The sequence below is a fragment of the Symphalangus syndactylus genome, chromosome 16 (genome assembly GCF_028878055.3).
Source record: "Symphalangus syndactylus isolate Jambi chromosome 16, NHGRI_mSymSyn1-v2.1_pri, whole genome shotgun sequence".
Taxonomy (NCBI): Eukaryota; Metazoa; Chordata; class Mammalia; order Primates; family Hylobatidae; genus Symphalangus; species Symphalangus syndactylus.
In genome coordinates, this window is record NC_072438.2 from 45543304 (window position 1) to 45557599 (window position 14296).

Below are 14296 nucleotides of genomic sequence, written 5' to 3' on the forward strand. Positions count from 1 at the left end.
TCAGCACTCTGAATTCCTGTTTTTCCCCACAGACTCATCCCAACCACTCGCAGTTGTATACATGACTACAAGTGTGTTTGTCTCTGCCCACCCCTAGCCCATACCTGGGCATTTCTTTGTGGAATCAGGGCAGTAAAAATATGCTGTCAATTAGATGTGATCTGTAGTTAGTTATGTTTTTTTTTTAACAAAACTTTATTGAGATATAATTCACAAACCATAAAAAATTTCACCATCACCCGTTTAAAGTGTCTAAGTCAGGCCGGGCACGGTAACTCATGCCTATAATCCCAACACTTTAGGAGGCTGAGGCAGGCGATCACCTGAGGTCAGGAGTTTGAGACCAGCCTAGCAGAGATGGCGAAACCCCGTCTCTACTAAAAATAAAAAAAATTAGTTGGACATGGTGGCACATGCCTGTGATCTCAGCTACTTAGGAGGCTGAGGCAGGAGAATCGCTTGAACCCAAGAGGCGGAGGTTGCAGTGAGCCAAGATCACACCACTGCACTCTAGCCTGGGTGACAGAGCGAGACTCTATCTCAAAAATAAATAAATAAATAAATAAATAAAGTGTCTAATTCAGAGGCACCTACCTGCCTCTTTTTTCCCCTGCTGTCCAGTGGGTCACCACGGAACAAACACACACTTGTAATCATGTACACCCATGCGTAGACACAGCCTCATTTCCCAGGGAAAACTTCCATTCTCAGAGAATACAGCTTCTTTTAAAATTTTTAAAAATATTTTATTTAGCCTAATACATCCAAACATGCAATGAATATAAAACATTATTAATGAGATATTTTATGTTTTTTCATTCTAAGTCTTCAAAATCCAGTGTTTGTTCTATACTTACAGAATATCTTAATTGGGCTATACCATTTTAGGCACTCAATCACGTTTGGCCAGAGGCTACCATATTGGACAATGCAGGTTTAGAATAGCATTATCACAGCCATGCAAATAAGTACAAGCCTAAGTCCAGTTAATAGCAGCCCACAGAGTTAATTCAAAATAAAGACTTCATACTTTATGCTCTAAGCAACCCCATACATCTCTTCATAGCAGTTTCTCTGCCCACCCCTATCCCGTACCAGGGCACTTCTTTTTGGATTCAGGGCAGTAAAAATATGCTGTCAATTAGATGTGATCTGTAATTAGTTGTTGCTTGTTTTTTTTAACAAAGCTTTATTGAGGTATAATTCACAAACCATAAAAAAATTTGACCCATTTAAAATGTGTAATTCGATGACTTTAGGCATATTCACAGAGTGGTGCAACCATCACCAAATCAATTTGAATATTTTCATTACACTAAAAAGAAACACTATACCCCTTAACCATCACCTCCACTTCTCCACGCATCCCAGCCCTAGGCAACCACCAATCTACTCTATAGATCATACTGATCTCTATAGATTTGTCTATTCTGGATATTTCACATAGATGCAATCATATAAAAAGGGGCCATTTGTAACTGGCTTCTTTCACTTAGTATAATGTTTCCATGGTTCGTCCATTCAATATTTCATTTATTGCCAAATGATTTTCAAGTGTATGTGTGTACCACATTTTATTTATCCATTTATCAGTTGATGGATATTATGGCTCTTATGAATAATGCTGCCATTGACATTCTCACATAAGTTTTTGTGTAGACATATTTTCTCTTGGGTATTTACCTAGGAGTGGAATTGCTGCATCATATGGTAACTCTGCATTTGGCCTTTTGAGGAACAGCCAGACTGTTTGAAGGCAGCTATACCATTTGTTCTATGAAACAGCCATATAGGCAAAGCAGCCCCCAAATGCCCTAGGAGCTGAGAAACCAAAGAACGAAGCACACAAATCCAGTTTGTCAGTAAAGGGTGATTTATTTGGGGAACTTACCCACAGAAGCATGGTCAAAACAGAAGCAATACAGGTAGATCTCTGCAGCATTACTGTCCAGACCCAGGACTTATAGACACCTTATACAGGGAAAGGAAGTACATGCTCTATAGAGACAGCTAAAGGCCACCTTCCAGAACAGGCAAGACTGCTATGTGCGCCATAGCCCATAATATGTGTGATAACATCAATGTTGCTTTGATCTAGAGTCAGGATCTGTAGTGAGTTTGTGTTCTTACACTAAGGACAGTAAATGAAGTAGGAATCAGGAGGCATTCAGGATACTGGAGCTAATCAGAAGTCAGCATGGCGGATTAGCATCCAAGATGGAGCCACTTTTGTCTCCACACTCCACCCCTCTAATCCGGCTCTTACAACCTCAAGTGCCCGCCTCTTCCATGATGGGTCCAGAGCCAGGGGGTTGCTGCAGTCATTTTGGTGATGTGGGTGACACATTGCATCAGTTTCTTTTCTACTTGTAAGCAGAGGCTGCAGCAACAATACAAACAACAGGCAATGATACCTGTGCGAAGTATGAGACACAGAATTAATCATGCCTTTGCCACCATATTTTCCAGAATCCAAACCAAGAGGCATTTTGCAGGGCAGAGCAGCAGCAGGAACAGAAGACTATGGGAGGAAATACAAGTCTCTAGTAGGTACTTGGCAGGGCAGTTCTTCCCCATCAAGCAAAATGGCTGTGGTAGCTTCATCTTTGTTAGTTATGACACAGGCAGCCCGAAGATTATGGGCTGAGGGTGCACACCAAACATGTTGCCTGAGGGGCGAGGGTAAGGTCACAGGGGCAGCAAAGGACCATACCAAGCGGCCACTAAGAGTGCCTTTTAAAAAGGGCCGTGTTCAGTGTATGGGTATGTGGAGCGTCTTGTTCCACACTCCAGCAGGATCAATGAAGACCTCTTTAGTTGCCAAGGAATTCCCTGTTCTCTAGCAAAATAATACCTTATCCAACCTTGGGGAGATTGCCAGTCAAACTTCCATTCAAGTGTTCCCTCCTCTGCCTCAAGGTCTTGGGGAGTCCCAAATAATATTTGCTGTTGGCCTTTTATCAGCTCCGGTAGAAATTTGTCTGGCTGGACTTTCTTTGCCACTGTGGTTAATGGATCATCCTCTACGGTGGTCCTGAGTTGTTGGTGTGGTGCCAGCCATATATTTGTCTCAACTGAATTAAAGTTTCTAAGGGCTTTGAGGTAGGAGGCAGGGCTCGACTCCAGGAGTGGGGCTCAGACACTGGACCAGACTGAGGACTTGCTAAAATGGGGATGGGGTGAAAGCAGCTTTCAATCAGACACACCCGCCAGCATGCCATGTCAATTTACCATTGCCATGGCAACAGCCAGACATTACCACCCCTTTCCATGGCAATGACCCAATGATTACTATCCCTTCCCTAGAAATTTCTGCATAAACTGCCCCTTAATCTGCATGCAATTAAAAGTAGGTGTACATATGACAGCAAAACTGCCCTGAGTTGCTACTCTGTCTATGGGGTAGCCCTGTTCTGCAGGAGCAGTCAGGGAACTGTAATACCACCAGAGATATAACACTGCCTGTTCAATAAAACTGTTTTCTTCTACCTCTGGCTTGAATTCTTTCCTGGGCAAAGGGAGAAGCCAATTCTGCTGAACCTAAAAAGAGAGGCCTAAAAGGCCCAGTTAGAATTACCAGGAAACAAATGTGGTATGATCTGATCTCAGCTGGAGTAGGCAAAGAAAAAATAGATCAGCAACCCAATGCCAGATTAGTGGGCATTTGAAAGACCTGATTCTTGATCAACAGCTTGGACTCCTTCCTACTGTCTGTAGAGCGTACAGTAAGGATAGTAAATAAAGTAAGAATCAGGAGGCATTCATGTGACTGAGGCTAATCAGAAGTCAACACGGTGGATTTGCACCCAAGATGGAGCCACTTTTGTCTTGATATCATTTTACATTCCCATCAGCAATAGTTAAGGGTTCTAATTTCTCTATATCCTGGCTAACTTGGGAGGCTGAGGCAGAAGAACTGCTTGAAACTGGGAGGTGGAGGTTGCAGTGAGCTGAGATTGCACCATTGCGCTCCAGCCTGGGCAACAGAACAAGACTGTCTCAAAAAAAAAAAAAAAAAAAAAAGTCTTCTGATTCATGGGCATGGGATGTCTTTTACTGATTTTGGTCTTTAATTTTTTTCAATGATCTTTTATAGTTTCAGGGTATATGTTTTGTATTTCTTTTGTTCAATTTATTTCTGAGTATTTTTGATGCATTGTTCTTCAAATTTTTGATTTGTTCATTGCTGCTGTATAGAAAGATCATTGATTTTTATATAGTGGTGTGTATCTTGCAATCTTGCTGAACTTGTTTATTGGTTGTAATGGTTTTTTAGTGGTGTTATAGACTAAATGTGTGTGCTCCCCCAAAATGTATAAGTTGAAATCCTAAACCTCAATGTGATACTATAAGGAGGTGGGACTTTTGGGAGGTAATCAAACCTTGAGAGTGGAGCCCTCATGAATGGGATTAGTGCCCTTATAAAAAAGACACAAAGAGCTCGCTAGTCCTTTTTCTGCCATGTGAGCGTACAGCAAAAGACAGCAGTCTACAACCCAGAAAAGGGCCCTCACCAGAAGCCAACCATGCTGACAGTCTGACCTCAGACTTCCAGACTCCAGAACTATGAGAAATAAATTTATGTTGTTTATAAGCCATTCAGTTTCTAGCACTTTTTATGGCTGCCCAAATTGACTAAGACAAGTAGATTTCTAAGTGTTTCTTTAAAGAAAATAATGTCATCTGCAAACAGAGGCAGTTTTACTTCTTCATTTCCAATATGGATTCTTAACTCCTAATTGCCATGGCTAGTACCTCCAGTACAATGTTGAATAGAAGTAGTGAGAGCAGGGCCAGGCACAGTGGATCACACCTGTAATCCCAGAACTGTGGGAGGCTGTGGCTAAAGGATCACTTGAGGCCAGGAGTTCAAGATCAGCATATGCAACATAGGGAGACTCTGTCTCCACAAAAAAAAAAAAAAAAAAAAAAATACAAAAATTAGCCAGGCATGGTGATGTGTGCCTAAAGTCCCAGCTACCCAGGAGGCTGAGGTCGAGGCATGGCTTGAGCCTGGAGGTCGAGGCTGCAGTGAGTTATAATCACACTACTGCTCTCCAGCCTGGGTAACAGAATGAGATCTAGTCTCAAAAAAAAAGTAGTGGGAGCAGACATCCTTATCTTGTAGCTGATGTTAGGGCAAAAGCTTTAAGTATGTTTTACCATTAAGTATAATGTTAACTGTGAGTTTTTCCACAGATGCTTTTTATCAGTTGAGAAAGTCCTCTTTTATTCCTAGCTTGTTGGGTGTTTTTATCATGAAGGAGTAGATAGTATGGTTTCTTAATCAATAAGAAAGGAAACAAATGCTCTGGGCACAGTGTCATAATTTGTGAGGTGCTTCTCACAGTGAGGTTAGCACTCACATCAATGTGCAGAATAGTGATTTTCCTTTCCCTCTTTTCCTCCCTACTGCCCCTACACAATCCTATAGTTTCTCTTACCCACCTGATCCTAGAACTTCAAAATTGCACCCTGTAAACGCATTGGGAATGAGAAATGTCATCACTTGGATATTTACCTTTTAGTAAATTCTCCCTTAATGACCTAAAGTTTTCCAGCAGAATTTTTGAAATTGCCACTGATATATCAGTACCTGAGTAAATCTTAGGTCATGTCCAGCCATCCTCAGCTCTGTCTGAGGGGAGATTTGTCCTTTCCATTTCACAAAATGTTATAAGCACCTTTGTACACAATCTTGGTCTGAATCTTTTACTATTGCTTTAGGATAAATTTCTGGAAAAGAATGACTAGGTTGAAGAATATGAGCATTGTTATGTTACATACCACCAAATGCTCTCCATAAAGTTTGTTCCACTTTACCTGCCCTCCAAAAGTATGCTGGGGTAGACATTCTACACATCCTCCACAAAAATAACATTTTAGAGATCCGTCAAATTGGTAGATGTAGAGTGACATCTCATTATTGTTTTATTTTTATTTTCTTTTATTATTGGCAATACATATCTCTTTAGTGAATTACCTGTTCATGTCATTTACCTATTTTTCTTTCAGGGTTCTGTTTTTTACTATTTAATTGTGTAATAGTCCATTCTTGCACTGCTGAAAAAAATACCTGAGACTAGGTAATTTATAAAAGAATGAGGTTTAATTGGTTCACAGTTCTGCAGGCTGTGCAGGAAACACAGTGGCTTCTGATTCTGGCAAGCTCTCAGGAAACTTAAAATCATGGTGAAAAGTGAACAAGAGAGCAGGAACATGGCTGGAGCAGGAATGAGAGAGAGAGAGAGGAAGTGCTACATGCTTTTAAACAACCAGATCTCATAATATGATAACTCACTTACTCACTATTATGAGAACGTCACCAAGAAGATGATACTAACCCATTCATGAGAACTCTACCCCCATCCAATCACCTCCCACTTGGTCCCACCTCTAATATGGGGGATTGTAATTGGACATGAGATTTAGTGGGGACAGAGATCCAAATTATATCATTCCACCCCCAGCCCCTCCAAATTTCGTGTCCTTCTCATATTGCAAAATACAATCATCCCTTCTCAACAGTCTCCCAAAGTCTTATCTCATTCCAGCATTAATTCAAAAGAAGTCCAAAGTCTCATCGGAGACAAGGCAAGTCCCTTCCACCTATGAGCCTGTAAAACCATAAGCAAGTTAGTTACTCTTAAACAGCAAGAGTACAGGCACTGGGTAAATACTACTGTTCCAAAAGGGAGAAATCAGCCAAAAGAAAGGGGCTGCAGGCCCCATGCTAGTCTGAAACCCAGCAGGGCAGTCATTAAATCTTAAAGCTCCAAAAGAATCTTCCTTGACTCCATGCCTCACATCCAGGGTACACTGGTGCAAGAGGTGGGCTCTCAAAGCATTGGGAAGCTCCTCCCCTCTAGCTTTGCAGGGTTCAGTCCCTACAGTTGCTCTCAAGAGCTGGTGTTGACTGCCTGCAGCTTTTCCAGGCACAAGGTGCAAGTTGCCAGTGGGTCTACCATTCTGGGGTTTGGAGGACAGTGGCCCTCTTCTCACAGCTTGTCCAGGCAGTGCCACAGTGGGGACTCTGTGTGGGAGCTCCAACCCCACATTTCCCCTCCACACTGCCCTAGTAGAGGTTCTCCATGAGGGCTCCAGCCCTGCAGCAGGCTTCTGCCTGGACATCCAGGCTTTTACATACTTCTTCTGAAATCTAGGTGGAGGCTTCCAAGCCTCAACTCTTGCACTCTGCACATCTGAAGGCTTAACACCATGTGGAAGCTGCCAAGGCTTATAGCTTATGCTCTCTGAAGCAGTGGCCTGAGCTGTACCTGGGCCACTTTGAGCCATTGTTGGAGCTAGAGTGGCTGGGATGTGAGGGGCAGTATCCCTGGGTCTGGCCCAGGAAAGCATTCTTCCTTCCTAAGCCTCCTTAGGCTTGTGATGGAAGTGGCTGCCTCTAAGGTCTCTGAAATGCCTTCGAAGCCACCTCCCCATTTATTGGTTAGCAGCATTTGCCTTTCTTTTAGATATGAAAATTTCTGCAGCCTGCTTAATCCCTCTCCTGAAAATGGACTTTTCTTTTCTACCATATGGCCAGGATGTAAATTTTCCAAACCTTTACACTCTGCTTTCCTTTTAAATATAAGTTCAAGTTTCAGGTCATTTCTTTGCTCACACATATGAGCATAGGTTGTTAAAAGCTGCCAGGCCACATGTTGAACACTTTACTGCTTAGAAATTCATTCTGCCAGATACCCTAAATGGTCTCTCTCAAGTTCAAAGTTCCACGGATTCCTAGGGTAGGGACACAATGTTTCCAAGTTCTTTGCTAACATGTAACAAAAGTGACCTTTGCTCCAGTTCCTAGTAAGTTCCCCATTTCTATATGAGACCTCCTCAGTCTGGACTTCATTGTCCCTATCACTATCAGCATTTTGGTCAAAACAATTTAACAAGTCTCTAGGAATTTCCAAATTTTTATTCATCTTCCTGTCTATTTCTGAGCCCTCCACACTCTTCTAACCTCTGCCTGTTACCCAATTCCAAAGCTGCTTCCACATTTTCAGGCATTTTTATAGCAATGCCCTATGCCTCAGTACCAATTTTCTGTATTAGTCCATTCTTGCACTGCTATAAAGAAATACCTGAGACTAATTTATAAAGAAAAGAGATTTAATTGGCTCACAGTTCCACAGGATGTACAGAAAGCATAGTGGCTTCTGTTTCTGGAGAGGCCTCACAGAGCTTTCAATCATCGTGGAAGGCAAAGGGGGAGCAAGGTGTCTTCCATAGCAGGAACAGAAGCAAGAGAGAGAGTGGGGAGGTGCTACATAATTTTAAACAACCGGATCTTACAATAACTCACTCACTCACTATCACGAGAACAGCACTAAGGCAATGATATCGAGAACTCCTCCCCCATGAACTAATCACTTCCTACCAGGCCCCACATTCATTTTTATATAAACAAGTAAGTTCCCCTTTTCTTTGCTATTACTGTCATTCAGATGTGTGCTGGTAAAGCAGTTTCAAAAGAAAAGTCTGATTTGTAGCATTTGCTGATATCTGCAGTGTCAGTATTCCCACTATTGCTAAGGGCTAGCTACCAACTAATTTTTTGGCAAAGTTCCTGAATATTTTATTTTTATTTATGTATTTATTTATATTTAATTTTATTTTTTGAAATGGAGTTTCGCTCTTGTTGCCCAGGCTGGAGTGCAATGTCATGACCGCAGTTCACTACAACCTCTGCCTCCCAGGTTCAAGTGATTTTCCTGCCTCAACCTCCCTAGTAGCTGGGATTACAGGCATGTGCCACCATGTCTGGCTAATTTTGTATTTTTAGTAGAGATGGGGTTTCACCATGTTGGTCAGGCTAGTCTCAAACTCTTGACCTCAAGTGATCCACCCACCTTCACCTCCCAAAGTGCTGGGATTACAAGCGTAAGCCACCATGCCTGGCCCTGAATACTTTAGAATCAGATTTAACAAATCTGTGCAAGCAAGCTCCAGCACACCATGGTTACCCTGGTTTTAGATTTAGAAAGTTTTTCTCCATAACAAGATAAGATAGATACATGTGTATCTGTTCTCAAATGTATTTTTTTAGTTATTTTAATTTTCAATTATCCAAGTAATAAATGTTTACTGAAGAAAAATCAGGAAATTAAATAAATTTTAAAATATTTAAATAAACGGTAATCTCACCAAATAGAATCACACCAATATCATTTTTAGAGCAACCATGCAGTCATTTTTCTCTATATGTTAACATTCTTTAGATTCTTGGCTCCTACTGCAAACTGTGGTTCAGAAAGTTTATAACAATTTATCTACTTACACATGCCCAAGTGCATGCACACACACATAGCATCATACTATGTATACTGTTTGTAATATGCTTTTCTTAACCTATAATCTATCATAAATATGTTTTCATGTCAGTAATTATCCATTTACAATTTCATGATTATTGGCTGGATAATATTCCTTTTTATTTATAATGCAATTTTTAATATTTTAGTTTATAATGTATTTTACCAATCTTCTGTTGTTGGACATTTAAATTGCTTCCAATTTTCACAATTAGAAACAATTCTGCAATAAGCAGCAATTTTCCTTGGGATGTATATGAACAATTATTTTTATTTATTTATTTATTTATTTTGAGAAGGAGTTTTGCTCTTGCTCCCCAGGCTGGAGTGCAATGGCACGATCTCGGCTCACCACAACCTCCATCTCCCAGGTTCAAGAGATTCTCCTGCCTCAGCCTCCTGAATAGCTAGGATTACAGGCATGCACCACCACGCCCGGCAGTTTTGTATTTTTAGTAGAGACAGGGTTTCTCCAAGTTGGTAGGGCTGGTCTTGAACTCCCGACCTCAGGTGATCCACCCACCTCGACCTCCCGAAGTGCTGGGATTACAGGCATGAGCCACTGTGCCTGGCTGAGCAATTTTTTTAAATATATATTCTATAAAGTGGACTTTTTGAATCAATAGACATAAACCCAAACCATTATTCTTTGCCTTTTTTTTCTATTACTATACATGAAATGTCTTTTTTATTAATTATTTAACCCAAATTTAGGATACTTTTTTTAGATTGCTCATCTGCCATGTAATTCAATAGCCTATCAACAATTTGGTTTCTCTTCTCATCTGTTGGTTGTACTGATTACATAATAAGGTGTTGACTGGAACTTTTCCTATGACTTGGGTCCAAAACTGAAGACAAAGAAGTATTATGTAACACATTCTATAGAAAGCTGCTAGCAACTGGAGCATGTCCCCCAGGGCATTCTAAGAAGCAGTAGAACCAGATAGCACTGTCCACAGCATCGCCTCACCCTACCTTCCCCCATTCACCTGAGAATGCTGGGGAGGGTTGCAAGAGAGTCAGCAGCACCAGGAGATGAGTGTTTATGATGTAAGCCTGCAAGCTCTTCTCCCTATGCAAGAGATGACATCTCTTTCTCAAGCCACGTAAAGGGGAAATAACAGTAAAATTACTCATAGACACTGGACAGGCAGATCAGGCATTTCTTTCCTCAAGAGGATTCTTGTTTTGATGCAGCAATGTGTAGGATCACCCTCTGAGGTTGACCCCCCTGCCCCTCTGAGCAGTCTTAGAGAACATTACACTGCCCCCTGGGGGTTCAGGAGTGTAAATTAGTAGAGGGACTGGTGTCTATTCTGTTGGAGATTTCCATTGGACCAACCCTTGCCAACTGGCAATTAGAGACTGTGGTATCAGGTACCTGGGAAAGGGCGTGTATCTCCACCTCAGCATCCCTTGGGCCACACACACACAGAAAGGCACAGGAGGGCTTCATCAGCTCCTGTGGCTCCATGCAAGGGAGAATGGAGGCCAGAGGATAAGACCAGAGCTATAGGAAACAGAGCCATCTGGTCACCCTGAGCCCTTGAATGATTTTGTGGAACAGAGACAGCTTACCTATTCTAGACGTCTTAGCTATACTTTTTCTATTATATGAGAAAGAAATAAACCTCAATCTTATATAAGCCTCTGTATTTGAGGTCTCCCTGTCCTGCAGCTTAGCCTGTACCTTAATCGACACAGTTACAGAAAAGGATATCTGCCTTCTTACCACTCATCCCTGATCTCCACTTCAGGGAGCTAGATCTGGGAGAGGGAGGGGCAAGAAGAGTGTATCTCAGATAAACCATGCCTACCTCCAAAATATATGCCAAGGTTGAGCTACAGACCTAGCCTGTGACATGCAGAAAGAAGATGAGTTTTAGATGAAGATGGAGATTTAGAATTTTAAACTAGATTGGAGTATCAACATCTCAAAAGGACTGGAGAAGTATTAAATCTGCTCAAGATATCACTAAGGAGTGACAAGAGGGGAATTTCAGAATCCAGTTGATGGAATGACTGAGAAAAATAAAAACTAGTTCACATTTGGACTAGACGATGTTGAGATTCCTAATAAACTAACCGTAATTGAAACTCTCAGAAAGTCCCTGTGGTTTTAGAAATCCCCTCAGGTCTTTTACTCCCTGTAGTTCAGTCTCATTCCTTTCTAATCAAACCAGTCTCCAGAAACCTAGACAGAAATACTTCCTCCTTTCCCCATATTTGTGGTCTCATTCTCTTTAAAACTCCCACACTCTCACCATTTATATCCCGGGTCTCCATCCACTGTCTTTTTCCTATGCTCTTACACCCATCCACTCTATTCTCTTCGCCTATTACTCCTTTCTTTGTACCTCTGACTTTCCAAGCAGCTTCTTTCAGAGTCTTCACTCTTTCCAGGATAACATTTCTTTTCTTCTGCCACACTCAACTGAGTCTCCAGGGCATCAGAGATGGTCATGCCAGCTCCAGAGGACTGGGTTGAATAGTATCCTCCACCCAACCTCCAAACATTTATGTCCATTTATTTCAGGTTTATTCTGAAATCTCAGAATGTGACCTCATTGAAAAAAGAGTCCTTGTAGATCTAATTAAGTTAAGGACCAAGATGTGATGGCATCAGATTAAGGAGGCCCCTAAATCCAACTAGAGTGTCCTTGTAAGAGACAGGAAAAAAAAGACAGAGACTCTGAGGAGAACACCATGTGAAGACACAGATACAGATTATTGATTATTTAACCCAAATTTAGGATACATTTTTTTAGATTGCACATCTGCCATGTAATTCAATAGCCTACCAATAATTTTGGTTTCTGGTCTCATCTGTTGGTTCTACTGATTACGTAATAGGGTGTTGACTGGAACTTTTCTTATGACTTAGTCTAAAACTAAAGACAAAGAAGTACTATGTACCACATTCTATAGAAAGCTGCTAACAATTGGGGCATGTCCTCCAGGGCATTCTAAGAAGCAGCTGATGCATCTGCAAACCAAGGGATGCCAAGGTTTGCCAGCAACTACCAGAAGCTAGGAGAGAGGAAAGGGATGATTTCTCCCTGACAGCCTCTGGAAGGAACCAACCCTGCCAACCTTGATTTCTGACTTCTGCCTTCCTGAACTGGGAGAAATATATTTCTGTTGTTTTAAGCCACCCAGTTTGTGGTAATTTGTTTTGGTAGCCACAGGAAACTAACACATCCAGCAACACTGCCAATTTGATGCTTTCTTTGCTCATGGTGTTCTTTCACTTCCAACTTTGCACCCACTGTGCCTTCCCCTTTGAAGGGTCTTTCCAGCCACATGCCCAGGACCCTTCCCAGCTACATGCCCAGGACCCTCCTGATGAAAGACCTTTCATCAAGGCTCATCCTAGCAGCCCTCCCTGGTCACTAACCTAGGTTTCCTATCCATTTTGCTATGGTCTGGATGTTTGTGTCCACCAAAATTCACATGGTGAAATCCTAACCCCCAAGGGGATAATGTAGTCAGCCCTTCATATCCATGGGCTCCACATCCATAGATTCAAACAACCATGGATTGAAAATATTCAATAAATGAATAAATAAATAATAACAATACAATAATACGAAATAATAAAAAGACCATATAGTTTAACAACTACATAACATTTACATAACACTTACCTTGTATTAGGTATTGTAAGAAATCTAGAGATGATTTAAGTATATGAGAGGATGTACATAGGTTATATGCAAATAATACACTTTTTTTTTTTCAGAGTCAGTGTCTTGCTCTGTTGCCCAGGCTACAGTGCAATGGCATGATCATAGCTCACTGCAGCCTGGAATTCCTGGGCTCCAGCAATCCTCCCACCACAGCCTCCTGAGCAGTTGGGACTGCAGGCATGTGCCACCATTCCCATCTAATTTTTGTGTTTTTTTGAGATGGTGGGGTCTCACTATGATGCTCAGGCTGGAAGTATGTCATTTTATATAACGGACTTGAGCATTCACAGACTTTGGAAACTATAGGGCTCCTGGAACCAATCCCCTGTGGATATGGAGGAAGAACTATATTAAGAGTTGGGGATGTTGGGAGACAATTAGGTCATGAATGTGGAGCCTTCATGAATGGGATTAGTGCCTCCCCCCAGGTGAGGATACAGTGAAAAGACAAGCCATCTATGAACAAGGAAGTGGGCCCTCACCAGGCACCAAATCTGTCAGCAGCCTGACCTTGGACTTTACAGCCTCCAGAACTATAAGCCATAAATTTCCATTGTTTATAAGCTACTCAATTTGTGGTACAGTCATGCACTGCATAATAATATTTCACTCAACAGCCATGGTCCTATAAGATAATAATGGAGATGAAAAATTCCTATGGCCTAGTAACATTGTAGTGCAATGTATTACTCACATGTTTGTGGTGATGCTGCTGTAAACAAACATACGACACTGACAGTCATATAAAACATAGCACATACAATTATGTACAGTTCATAATACTTGATAATGATAATAAACAACTATGTTACTGGTTTCTGTATCTAGTAGACTATAATTTTAATCATTATTTTAGAGTAGACTCCTACTTATTTTTTAAAAGCTAACTATAAAAAAGCCTCAAGCAGGTCCTTCAGGAGGTTTTCCAGAAGAAGGCATTGTTGTTATAGGAGATGATGGCTCCATGCATGTTATTGTCCCTGAAGACCTTCCAACGGAACAAGAGGCAGAGGTAGAAGACAATGATATTGATACTGACCCTAGGTAGACCTAGGCTAATCTGTATCTGTGTGTGTGTGTCTCAGTTTTTAACAGAAAAGTTTAAAAAGTGAAAAATAAAAATAAAAATTTTTTAAAATAGAAAAAACATAAAGATATGAAGAAAGAAAATATTTTATATAGCTGTAGAAAGTGTTTGTGTTTTAAGCTAAGTGTTATTACTACAGAGCCAAAAAAAATTTTAAAGCAAAAAGTTGATAAAGTAAAAACATTACAATAAGC